The 11,463-nt window shown below is 34.7% G+C and overlaps 1 long non-coding RNA gene across 1 annotated transcript; it reads left to right on the forward strand.

Moving 5' to 3' along the window:
• Positions 1 to 4,060: 4,060 nt before the first annotated feature.
• Positions 4,061 to 11,182, forward strand: LOC142077648 (uncharacterized). Its single transcript, XR_012671950.1, has 4 exons — positions 4,061 to 5,113; positions 5,666 to 5,755; positions 6,781 to 6,918; positions 9,701 to 11,182. It is a non-coding gene; the product is annotated as an uncharacterized LOC142077648 (long non-coding RNA).
• The last annotated feature ends 281 nt before the right edge of the window (positions 11,183 to 11,463 follow it).

Raw genomic sequence — 11,463 nt, forward strand, 5'->3', positions numbered from 1 at the left:
TGAAATGTCTGTCTAAAATTGCTACTGCGGAGGTTTGTAAACCACTGGCTCTCTAACCCTCGAAGTCCTCTACGGAGTCAAAGGTATTGGTCAACCTGAAAATGAAGTAGAGTGCAGTTGTGCCTTCCTCACTACAATCAAGATTGTTCTGCAGTGCAATTTCTTTAGCTTATCCCACTAGTGAAGCTGACAGCTTTGCTGATAACTTTACTCTTACTCCATGATCTGAGAATCTTCAGGGAAAGCAAGCAAGCAAGTCTCATGGATCCAGCCTAAGCATTTCATTGCTAGAGCACCTGCTTCGATCCTGGTAACTATTCTGGTGTCCCTAATTCTAGTCAAGACAGGAGTAATTCCTTGCGTGAAAGTCGTATTTTAAATCCACAGGATGACTTTATTTCTTGTGCCATGAAAACTTCCTTTCTTTAAGAGCATTTGGTGAAGGACATCACCGTAACTTTTATGAAAATACACATACATTGTGCACAACAAGTCAGTGCTGTCCATGTGCTTTTTGATTCTTGGTGAAGTCATGACTTCCCATTATAAAAGAATATGACACTTATTTATCATATAAACATCATTATCCACAGACCCATTATAAAAGAATATGACACTTATTTATCATTTAAACATCATTATCCACATTCTACCAGTTTACCTCAGATGGATTTCTAGTTCTTCAGATGATTTCTGTCACCTTTCTTTCAAATTTAATTTGTCATCTAGTACTCTTAAGACCATATCTTTCTTGAGTACTTGTCTTTTGGCCCTGCTGACTTTCTGATGGGCTTCCAGTGACTAGTATGCTGAGTAAGCACCAAGAAGTAATATGAATACTTGGTGTATAGGTTGCCTTTTTGGTTAATGGAAGCAAAATCACAACAGTTGCAATGTAAACAGTTTAATTACAACATGTTTATTGTGAAGTGGAACTTACTTTTAAGGGACAACTGTATTCCTAATGCAGCTCCTATTTTTTGTGCTGCCACAGAGAGACATAAAATTGTCTGAATTAATGTTTCTACTCCTGTGAAAGTAAAAAGTCTCACACAGACTTACTGTTATAATTACCGAAGTATCTGCTGTGGCTGAAAGTGTCAGAGTGACTGCTCTGTCACTCCTGCACTCAACCCTCGCTCTTTCTCTGCTGTATGCATTGGCCACGGGAATGATTCATTGGGGATTAACATCTGCTAGTAGAGCACTGAGATGTGAAGAAGCCCACCCTGTATGCTTAATGCTGATGTTCCTTCTTCAGATCTCACCTTTTCTGCTTTTCTCACTTCTTTTCTCAGAGAGTATTTTTTCCTAAAAACTGTTTATCGCCAATGCAATTCGCTGCAGTTTGCCTGTTCTGCTGAACTTTTCTTTCCACAGCAACGCAATGTGTTGGCAGTCTTTTCCCAACCAAGTTCTTGTTAAGTGCAGAAGGAAATGAGTTAACTTAGCTCCTGCTGTTAAGCCCTGGAAATTGTGGTTAAGTAGTCAGCCATCATAAAAAAGTTAAACATTTGGTTTAAATATAAAAGTCTTCTGATTGTTAAATCAGCATTAGAGCAGGACAAAAATTAGTTTATTTAGAATTTCTGTACAGCTGGTGACAGAATTTATGTCATTTTCAACATAAATTGCTGCCAGTAGGAAAATAGCTAGTGCCAGACTTACTTAATATATGTTGTATGTTTCTATGAGTTGTCTCCTATAATGGTTGACGAGTTAAAAAAAAAAAAAAATTACATCATTCTGTATTTCTAAGTAACATAAAATAAATGCCTACCTAAAAGAAAACATACAAAGTACAAAAATATGCAGGAGCAATGACACCAGGTCTCAGTTTAGAGTTTGAATATTGGAAGCTCAAATCAAGTTTAGTGTGCTGAATTGATGTGGCTGCAATAAAATCAGTTTTTTCTTCAGAAAGAAAATTTGAAGGCTTAAGTGGTAAGATATTAGATGATGTTAGGACAGTTGATATAGCAGTTCAATCGCTTAAGTATCTAAATCTCATCAAAATATTCCCATAAAAAGATATTTCTGAGTCATTTTTTGAAATGGAACTTAATATGCCAGAAGTGTCTTTGAAAATTTTACCCTGTAAGAGTATTTCTTAAGCCTTTTGGGGTTTTTTATTACCATAAATTCTAGATGTACAAAAAATGATTTATTTGCTAAATTTTAATTAATTTGATCAATTAGATACTTAGTTATCAGCTGAAATGTACATGACTCCCTAAGAAGTGCATATCTCTGAGAATTTAGGAGACTTTCTTTCCATTTTCCTCTTCTAAAATTTTGAAGTTGTCAAATACCAACACTGACATTGTAACAGTTGCTCTTTCTGAGTTTTTTTATTTCTCAAACTGAATTTTTGGGGTACCATTCAGCTGTGTTAATGTAAGTGTGCCATTAGTGCCATTTGAGGTTCATTGGGCTATTCTGCCTAACCTCCAAATCTATTCCAGAAGGAGATGGATCTCCTTCAGGTCCTGCGTTGTATCTGTAAGCTCCACATGGGTGTCTTAGAGTACCCTAGGTACCTTGCATCCCTTAGGTGCTTGTGTTTAGACAATTGAATCATGTCTTCAGAGGCCTCATTTCTGCCAGTGAGAATATTAAGTCTGTTAGAGAAAAACAGATGCCTGAAATAAGCCTTCTCTTTCCGATTTCAGAAGATATGGAAGCACGTTGTACAAAAAGTAAAAAGAATGGTCTGGCAGGGACTTGTTATACAGTCTCCCTCCTTGCAGTTTCGTATGCGCTGTTTCCACGTCTTGTAATGCTGAAACTTGCTGTCCATTGCTACAGGGCTTTTGCTGTGATAGAAATAAATGCTTGGACATGCTGTTAATTTTCTTAGTTTTATTTGCAAGGAAGCAAGTAGCGCAATACTTTGATTCTTCTTCAGGGGAGACTAATCCTGTCAGGTACTATGGAAAATATTTGCATAGTTGGCAAGTCTGATTTTTTTTTTTTCCCTGGATGCTTTTTCCATGTAATTTTTTACTTTCTTCTATTTTCAAAAGAAGTCATTTGAAAACTGCAAGATAATATGTTTTTAAAATGGAACAGTCAGCTTTATTCTAGATACATCATCCTGAAGTTTTCAATCTGCAAAAAAATGTTTTCAATTAATTCGGAAAAATCTGTGAAGTCTGCGGGCCACTCTTTCTAGTTTTATTTGTTGGCATTTGTTTTGTAAGTTGCTTGTGTATGGGAGTTTGGTTTTTTATATGTGCAGCAAAACAAAAATACATGTTTTGTTAAGAGGCTTAATCATGGAGCCTAAACGCTTTACAAAGAATAATTTAGGTGCAATACAAAGTTTTTTCTACCCATGTTTGTGTTCAGTCTCACCATTGTAGGTGAAAACAGCTATTTTCTGATGTCTATTGATAAGTATTAGGATGATTGTTGTCATGTTGATTTTCTGTATCTCTTAAGTGACAATTGTGAATAAAATTGCATCAGAGTATAAAAGACGAAGTAAATATAAAATGCAGCTATTGCTGTTCATTTTCTGGAGTTGTGTGAAACTGTTCACTTATAAAAAGTTTTACAAATTAATAGCATGGTAAATGGCAATAGAAAATTAGGTTTGAGAAAGATGCAATATTAAAAACACAGTATTAAAATGGTAGGTAGTGGCATGGTGGACCATCTACCTGACTTGCTGGGCTTACTTTTGATACAAATATTTGTTGGTTTTAAATTAGGTATTGGTCAGCATCATAGTCAGCATTGGGTTTAATCATATTGTAGGTATTCTGGCAAACAAGTTTGCAGGGATTTCAAGGTAAACATGAAATGCTTTTGCAGGTATTTGTAGGAAGTGTCTACAAACTAAACAGATAGCGAGAGAGATCTGAAGATTTGACAGCTGAGCATTGAAGGCTGACTTTGTGGACTGATCAGTTGGGAAGGGTTAACATTTTAATACTGAATGAAAAATGCCATGATGTGATAGACCTTAAAAGTAAATTGGCCATGAAGGGCTTTGTTTGATATAAGAGAGAAAATTGTACAAATGGAAAGGGCAACATAAATCTTTGCAGCGTCCCGGTTAGCCATGAGCCAGGGAATCAGTACATCAAGGTGAGAGGGAAGCACCTTAAAGATGAAAGGCAACCCAAAGGTACAAAGGACAATCTCATCTTACTTTGCTCAACTATATCTTGGAATAAATTGGTCAGATTTTTATTTTTATTTTAAGAGTGGGGAAGCAAAAACAATTGGGAGTATATACATGAGGTTCAGTGAAGCCGAAGAAACAAAATTGTCTAGTTAGGAAGATGATTTGACTGGAGAAGAAATCTTATAATAGAAGAAGAAATTTGGTGATTTTAATTTTTCTAGAGGTGGTTTTAGAGAGAGCATGAAATGAAGAAGTAAGTGGTAAATGTAGTTGGAGTCTGCTGGGACAGACCTTGCAATAAAATGGGTAGGTCTTAAAAGTTAAGTGATGCATTGAAAAAATTGATAGGTACAATATGAGTAAAGGAGATACCTATAGCAATAGTAAAGTCATACACATTTTCAGTAACCCAGATCTAGTATTGGACAAGCCATCAATTAATTTGTTTTGCATAGAGCTGATTAGTTCAGAGTTAAATTTAGAACGGTCCCATTGAAAGTGGTAGGTGTTTGCTGGTTTACTCAAGTGAGTGTGCCAGGACTTCACCCTATGTATTTTTAGTTCCTTGAGGAGTGTTGGAAGGGTATGCAGCATGAGCTAAAGTCTTCACAGTTGTCTTTCTGGATTGTGTCTGTCTCTTACTGCTGTTCCTATGGCTGTCTAAAAGATGAAGTGAACCAGAAAACATGGCCGTAAGTGCAGTCAGACAAGTGTGGAGGACAAATGGTTGCCCCTAGTTTGGCTTTCTCCCACTCCTGAATTTTTGATGTATGATTTTAAGTAACCAGTTTGAAGTGGCTATAGCAGTTCTGCATAATTTGATCAGATAAGTTGTAGAAATGTTTTTTTTCTTTCTTTCTATCTACAGGAACACCAGTGTACTCAGTAGCCTGGGGACCTGATTCTGAAAAAGTTCTCTATACTTCAGGGAAGCATCTGATTATTAAACCTCTTCAGCCAAATGCTAAAGTTTTGCAGGTATCATTAATACATTACAGTTGTCTCACACTTCCATGTAAAAACTTTTTTCAGTTATCTAGAGTTTTGCCAAACATAAAGTGTTTGTGCTAAAATTTTCCATGCAGCATCTGTACTGCTCATTCCCCCCCTCCCCGCCTTTTTTAGTTTTTTTGAGAATAAGGAGATTGTTCATTTCTCTAAACTAAAAATTTTTGACAATTTCTGCTATGGATATTCTTCAGGCATGTGATTAAGCATTTTGCTTTTTGTAAATAAAGAAAAAGCAAAAAGATACAGAAGTCTTTCCCTTTTCATTTGTTATGAAAAGGTACAGAAGCAATCGTTTAGAACATGCTCTTAGTGCAGATTGTTATGCTTTAATTCTGCCTTGTTCAGGCCGTATTTAATTTATTTTTCTGCAGAAGAGATGACATCTATGCGTTTTTACTGTGGGGAAGCCTGATACACATTGGAGTGTATGAATGCTAGTAAATGATGAATGGTAAATATTAAAAATAAAAGTTGTCAGACTTGTTGCATCTATGTTTAATTTATTTTTTTCCATTTCAGTGGAAAGCCCATGATGGACTTATTTTAAAAACTGACTGGAACTCAGTTAATGATCTTATTCTTTCTGCAGGTGAAGATTGTAAATATAAGGTGAGTAGTGGTTAACTTTCTAGGGGAGACTAAATGACCAAAAAAGGTATTAGGCATTCTGATGTTTTCTAATTTTAATAATACTTGGAAGCTCAAATTTAAATGAGAAGTCTTTCAGTTTTCAAGAAAAACTTGTTACCCTAAGTTGTATTATTCGTAAATACATCTCGCTCTGACTTGTAGCATAAAATTAGAAATGGTTTTTTTTTAAAATACGGCAGAATAAAATAAAAGTGAAACAAACTCTGAAAGGTAAATATGTAGAAATATAGAAAAGATTACTTGAAATAGTATAAGCTATGACACATACTGAAAAAGGTAATGACATATAAAATTAGAGGAGATAAAGCTACTCTTTTCTATTACAGGAGCGTTAGTGAATCCCTTAGGAAATTTTTTGGTTAGAATATTCTGTATCCAAAATGGAAAGTACATATTGTGTTCCTTCCCTTAAGTACGAACTTATTTTTAATTCTATCATATGTTGGTTCTCTAAGTGTACAATGGCTGTGATAAAAATGTACACAATTAAGAAATTAAAAATATAATAATTATTAAAGTGTTAAAATCAAATTACTTCATTCTCTGAATTGGCTTTCTGGTATTCTGTTGGCTTCAATCAGTGAGAAAATCTCTTTGGTCTGGAAATTTGCAGAAGTGCTTTGCATTGTTGGGAGATGAGTGCAAACAGAATAAACCTTGTGGTTATTTTACAGACTTACAGTAATTTGCAGGAAACAAAACTCATTAGTTCGAAATATTTTATACAGAATAAAATAACATTTGCCATAGCAGCAAAGCGAAGTCTGTTGCATTAAACAAACCACTATTGATTAGGAACAACCTTTAATGAAAAGTGAACTATAATACATGTGATTTTTCTAGTTATACAAAAAGGCACTGAAATAACTTAGAGAGTATATTTCTGCAACTTCTGTGATCATGAGGGAAAATGATAGCTCTAGAATAAGTAAAGGTACGCCCAAACTATGTTCATATTGATATATATTTAATTTTTTTGAAAGGTTTGGGACAGTTATGGACGTCTACTGTACAGCTCACAGCCCCATGAATATCCTATAACATCTGTTGCCTGGACTGTGGATGGAGAATTATTTGCTGTGGGGTCTTTTCATACTTTGCGTCTATGTGATAAAACTGGGGTAAGTAACAACTCTGAGAAATAGCAGATGTGGAATTGTACAAATTTATTGATAAGACAGTAAATATTCCTGAGGATATACATGTACAGGTGCGTATTTTTATTAGCAAAAACCAGACATGATTTCCAGCACCTTACTACTGGGTGCATCTGATTAAGATATTGCCGCCGTGATCTGCTTAGCTGCGCTTCTAAATATGTTTTGAGTTGGATAAAATTTTTTTATAACCTTTTGCCTTTCAGGACATTAAATTTTTCTGTGTATTTTTTAGCTTTTTTCCTTAAAAACACAAAGAGTTTACAAGCATCTCTTGTAAGGCAATAATAAAATGCAGTTATTAACCATAAAAAGCAAGGAGTGTGTAACAATAACCTATCTTAAAAAAGGAGGTAGAAAAACAATGTCCTGTGCTTTTATTATTTAGCTTTTTTTCTTAAAAAATACTAGGAGTTGACAAGCACATCTCGTGAGATCACAAAATGCAATTGTCAGGCATTGGAAATGATAGAAAAGCATTAGTAAAGGAGGAGCTAAGAGAACATTCGTGCTTCTACTTCTGATGGCTAGACAGGGCACAGTTTTTCAAGCTAAAGACATACTTTAATCCTCTCATCTGAGCATCTTTATTACTTCTTAACTGTTGTGAGAGGAAAAAGGCTCCTAAAGGAGATACTTTTGTTTCTCTTCTTCTTTTTTTTCTTTCTTTTCTTTTTTTTCTTTTTTCTTTTTTCTTTCTTTTCTTTTTTTCTTTTTTCTTTTTTCTTTTTTCTTTTTTCTTTTTTCTTTTTTCTTTTTCTTTTTTCTTTTTTCTTTTTTCTTTTTTTTCTTTTTTCTTTTTTCTTTTTCTCTTTCTTCTTTCTTCTTTCTTCTTTCTTCTTTTTTCTTTCTTCTTTCTTCTTTCTTCTTTCTTCTTTCTTCTTTCTTCTTTCTTCTTTCTTCTTTCTTCTTTCTTCTTTCTTCTTTCTTCTTTCTTCTTTCTTCTTTCTTCTTTCTTCTTTCTTCTTTTTTCTTTTTTCTTTTCTTTTTTCTTTCCCTCTTTCCCTCTTTCCCTATCCCCTTTATCCCCTTCCCCCCCTTTTCTACCCCTTTTTTCTCTTTTTTTCCCTTTTTTCCTCCTTTTTTTTTTTTTTCCCCCTAACTTGAAGCTTTACTGCCAGTTTGTTGTTGATGACCTAGGTTTTTTTTCAACTTGGTTTCCAATTAAAATTAATTAAATGCAGTTTCATCTGCCTTCATTGGTATTCTAAGTAAGTTAGCCCAGAGCACAGATTGACCTGATTGTCTCTGTGGATTTCCTGTGGTTCTGCAACTTTTTGTCCAGACTCGTGTTTCATCGAACCTTGCTGGTTTGGGACTTTCATTGTCCCATTCTGTACCTCTTTTCTTGTTGCGTTTGTTGTTCTTTTGCTCAGACTGGGAAAACAGTGTTTGCTGTGGTGTTTTTGGGCATCTTCAGTAAAGCATGGTTCTCCTTACCATGAACTTGGACTATGTGTTTCGGGTATTTTTACATTCGTGAAGAAGAGCCTTTAAAAATTATATGAGAAGAGGCATGCAGGATAAGATCTCTGAGTCTTCGTTTTTTGCTTTCTGTACTGATTCTGGTTTCAGTGATCTTCGCTGACAGAAGTGTAAGCTAGGCATTAAATTTAAAGTAGGGATTGCTTCTATTTTCTGTGCCTTTTCCTGTTACTTGCTTTGAAAAAATCCTAGTGCTACTTAATCTGTATAAGTAAAATTTGATTATAATTATCTTGAAGGAAAACAAAAGTACTCACATGCAATTTTCTTTCAGAAAGAATTAAAAATTTTGAAAAAAGTTGTTTTATTTTGATAAGTACATTTTTAAGGAGATTTTTATTACCTGTGTGTTACAAACACACTAGAAAGTTCAGAAGAGTAAAGTAGTGAGTAGCGTTGGAGCCTGAGGTACGAACTTGTGCAAAAGATTGGGGTACCACTTACATAGGTAAAAAAGATTTTGAAGTAGGTATAAAAGATAACGAAGTAAAGAAGATATTTCCGGTCTCTTTGGTATAAGGCTGGAGAGCAGATTGCAATTTCCATCATTTAATGTTTTTCATCATTGAAATGATTCTTTTAAAAGAAGATATATCTTATTGTTAGATTTATCTGCCTCTGTTTTGTTCAGAATTGGATACTATTTCTCTTTGCAGAAGCAAATGGATAAATTGTCTCTATGCATACAGTCATAATGATTGTGCGCTCATGCCTCAGCTGTTAGCGATGGGACACGCAGATGGTTGTTAGGTGGCTGTGTCACCAGTGGGGACATCTTTCCCTCTCCCTGGCATTCTTCTGGTTGGGTTAATGTTAGGTATTGAGGGTGGGAGTTTGTCATTATCTTTACCAGGTCGGTGCACTGATACGCTTGCTGATACACTGATACACAGACTGTCGGTGTCTGCTGATATACTTGCTGATTCCCTTAGAAGGGTCCTTTAGGATTGCCTCAAAGCTTTTGTTTCTAGTCAAGGTGGATAGGAAGATTTTTCTCCGTTTAATATGCCACTTAACTTCACTTACAATGTAATTAAAGCAGTAATCTAACCTGACTGTTGCCTTTCCGTCTCTCCATATAAATATGCTGTTGTAGAAGTGTTTATATACAGATACCATATTTCACTTGATGAAGGCAAACAAGGCATATTTGTATAAAGCAATTTATATTAGTATAATTACATCTGTGTTAGACTACATTATGTAACATATATTGATTTAAACAATCAGACTAACCATTAGTATTTTCTTCTCGAAACAGCACTTTAAACCATGCCCTCTTCTTCCACAACCACTTTCCATCTCCTTTCTGAGTACTGGGATCACTGAGCTATATCAGCAAGTGGTAAACTGAAATAAATATACTTTTGTGGGGGTGAGGCCAACAATCTAAATTGCATTTTGCACTCAATATAGATTTATGCTTAAATGTGGCAAAGACTGGTGCAGCGGAAAAGGAAGAAAAATACTAGATTTCTTTTTCTGCTGTCATGTATGCATACAGCTTTTGTTTCTGATCCCCAGGGCTTTACTGTTTTTCTTGCCTAGTTATTATGTAATATAATTTACTATGGTTCCAACTCCTGCTAGCTGAAAACCAGTAATTTTTTAATCAGCATTTAATATTGAACAGGCTTGTGGACTTTGTTTGAAATTTTAATGCAGATAGGTTTATTTTTTCATAAAATTAAGGGTTCCTTTACCTGGTTTATTACTCCACTCCTAAAGAAACAGACATGTACAGTAGCTAGTGCCAGATGCTTTTGTCTGTTTAGCAGCTAGCAATGATAATTTATTATCTTCAAAAGTCATGATTTTTCATGAAAGTTTCTTTCCTGACATTAAATGTAAATAGTTACTAAAGAGCTAGCTTTGCTAGTATTGAGGGAAAAGGAAGAATGATTCACATACTGCCAGAGTGATGGAGTTTGAAGAGAACCAGACCTGGCTTTTACTGGTGAACATAGACATTTTTATTATGTCTGATGTAATGGAGCTGTATTGGCAAATTACTCCTCAGGGAGCCATCAGGCGATATATATATATCATTAACTCTTCTCTAGCGTATGTGTTCAGTTTGGGGACATAATTAAATTAAATTCTGTTAGTGTATGTTCTTTTCTACTATTCTTCTCTTTCTACCTGGATACTTTTTTCTAGCAGCTTCATATTAAAAAAGAAGACTACGAGTATAATAGTAACTTTTAGAAGTTTTATTTCTTCATTTAAAAAACACTTTTGCTCTGATAGCATTATGTATCTAAAAGAAATTATTATGGCTATCCTACAGAATACCAAACAAAATATATTTAATGTTGACATTTGTTGTCTGCTTTAGTGTCCATGATCATTAATCCTGCAGAGAGTGCTAAGACTAATTTTGAAGTATATATATTGAAATGTAAAGCTGGATGTATTGATAGATAGACTTTAGCCTTCCTGTTGTTCACAGCTTTTCAGAATCTAATCACTTGGATGGAGGGCAGTGCTTAAAAAGTTCATTTATGTAAGCTATTTCCTGTGGTTCTGCATGCTTCCCTTGACATTACTGATCAGGTCAAAATATTTACACAGTAAGAGATGGTAAGAATGACTAAAATTCACTGATTTCCTCCCTCCCCACTCCACTCGCTCATAAGTATCTTAGAAAATGGACCGTACCCATCTGCTCCAAAGACAGGTTGCTTTCCCAGTGCCTTGGAGAGTGTAGAAGGATAATTGATAAAAAACTTTAAAGTGAAGCTTGGTGGTCAAATTAATCCTTTAAGAATTGCCAGCAAAAGCTAGCAAAGATGGACATAAAATTTATGTTTTAATAATGCTGAACGTATTTATGCATTTGTTTTGGGGAGGCCTTTTAGATTTTCTTCCATTAATGATTTCCTTACCCTTAATGGGGATTGATCAGTTTGATTTGATTTTTGGTTGTTGTTATTTTCCAAATTAATTGTGCTCTTCTTGTTAAACATTTTTTCTGGTGATGTTTATCTATAATCTGTTTTCATAAATAAATCAATGTTTGTT

Source organism: Calonectris borealis, unplaced genomic scaffold (genome assembly GCF_964195595.1).
Source record: "Calonectris borealis unplaced genomic scaffold, bCalBor7.hap1.2 HAP1_SCAFFOLD_364, whole genome shotgun sequence".
NCBI lineage: Eukaryota > Metazoa > Chordata > Aves > Procellariiformes > Procellariidae > Calonectris > Calonectris borealis.